The 1,755-nt window shown below is 42.2% G+C and overlaps 1 non-coding gene across 1 annotated transcript; it reads right to left on the reverse strand.

Moving 5' to 3' along the window:
• Positions 1 to 1,285: 1,285 nt before the first annotated feature.
• Positions 1,286 to 1,392, reverse strand: LOC131013719 (small nucleolar RNA R71). Its single transcript, XR_009097806.1, has one exon. It is a non-coding gene; the product is annotated as a small nucleolar RNA R71 (small nucleolar RNA).
• Between the last annotated feature and the right edge of the window lie 363 nt (positions 1,393 to 1,755).

Below are 1,755 nucleotides of genomic sequence, written 5' to 3' on the forward strand. Positions count from 1 at the left end.
TTGGCCACATTCTATGCATTTCTAATTTGCACTTTGAATCGGGAGAGGATAATTGCAATAGATAAGGTGTTTGAAACATATCAATTCGATAACCGGGAGGTTGAGAGTTGGGTGAGAGTATGTCGATCTTTGTGTGCTTTTGGGAGTTATAGGTTAGAAGTTGACCGGGGACGGCAACTATGACCCGTAATCTACCGCTCTAGTCGTCCGGGAGGGGGCTAGAACTAGTTGGGAGATCACTCTAGATAATTAGGATTGTCAAGATTAATATTGAGCTATAATTGAAGTCTTTTACTTAATCATCGATGCCTAGTCCCTAAATCGCCTTAATCATCTTATTAATCCACTTGCTTATTTGGTTTTATTTGTCTTTGCACTTGTTAAGTAATTAGTAGATAATCAAACCAATCACTCCATCGTTTAGTCTAAATAGCTATAGCATAATGACTTAGGATAATCACTAGATTGAACTACTAATCCTTGTGGGATACGACCTTGCTTCCATATATTACAACTACCCGTATACTTGCGGCGTGGTGAAAATATTAGCGAACAAGTTTTTGGCGCCGTTGCCGGGGATTAGTTTAGTTTCTTTGCTTGTGATATTTTGCTTCATTGTGCTTAACTACTTTAGACATTTTACTTGCTTTAATTTTTGTTTTCTATTTTAAGATTGTGTTTTGACTTCTTGTTCTTGTTGGTTGATAGGTAGTGTATGAACACAAGATCTAAGGGTGCACCTCTTATACCTATAAACCTTGAGGTTGAAGCTTTTTGTCGACACAACAAAGCAAGAACAAGAAGAGATAGAGAGTTGGAGGAAGCTATGGCGGAAAATCACGACTTAATCCGTCAACTTCAAATGCAATTAGAAGCCATGCAAGGGAAAATCAATGAGCAAGAAGCTCTAAGAAATGCACCTCCACCACCACCTATTAGCAATATGTTCCAACCCATTGTCCAACAAGGAGGAGTGCATGCCCCGAGAATCAACGCCACCAATTTTGAGCTCAAGCCGGCCCTCATAAATATGGTACAACAAAACCAATTCACCGGTCTTTCCCAAGATGACCCGAATGGACATCTTGAAAACTTCTTGGAGATATGCGGCACCATCAAGATAAATGGAGTCCCGGAGGATGCCATTCGACTTCGACTCTTCCCCTTTTCGCTAAGGGGCATGGCCAAGACATGGTACCAATCTTTAGAGGGTGGTTCTATCACTACATGGGAGAACATGGCTCAAAAGTTTCTCAACAAGTTCTACCCTCTGGGTAGAACCATGAAGATGAAGAAGGACATAGTCCAATTTCACCAATTTGATGGAGAATCCTTCTACGAAGCTTGGGAGAGATTCAAAGAGATGCTAAGGAAGTGCCCTAACCATGGTTTAGATCAAAACACAATCATTTGTGTATTCTACACCGGGTGTAGTGGTGAGATGCAAAGAGACATGAATGCATCGGCCAATGGAGCATTGTTGGAGAAAAGCCACGCGGAGGCCGCTCACATCATAGAGAACTTGGCCACCAATTGCCATCAATTCCCAACGGAGAGGATCATCTTGAAGAAGGTGGCGGCTACAACAAGCTCGGATCCGATAGCTCTTTTGACGGCTCAATTGACCACCATGAATAGCAAGATTGATGCTATATCAATGTCAAGGGTAGAGCCCGTGGTTGAAGAACAAACTAGCTTCGAGGATGTGAACTACATCAACAACAACAACAACCGAGGCTATGCGAACTTCCGGCC

Source organism: Salvia miltiorrhiza, chromosome 2 (genome assembly GCF_028751815.1).
Source record: "Salvia miltiorrhiza cultivar Shanhuang (shh) chromosome 2, IMPLAD_Smil_shh, whole genome shotgun sequence".
NCBI classification, from domain to species: Eukaryota; Viridiplantae; Streptophyta; class Magnoliopsida; order Lamiales; family Lamiaceae; genus Salvia; species Salvia miltiorrhiza.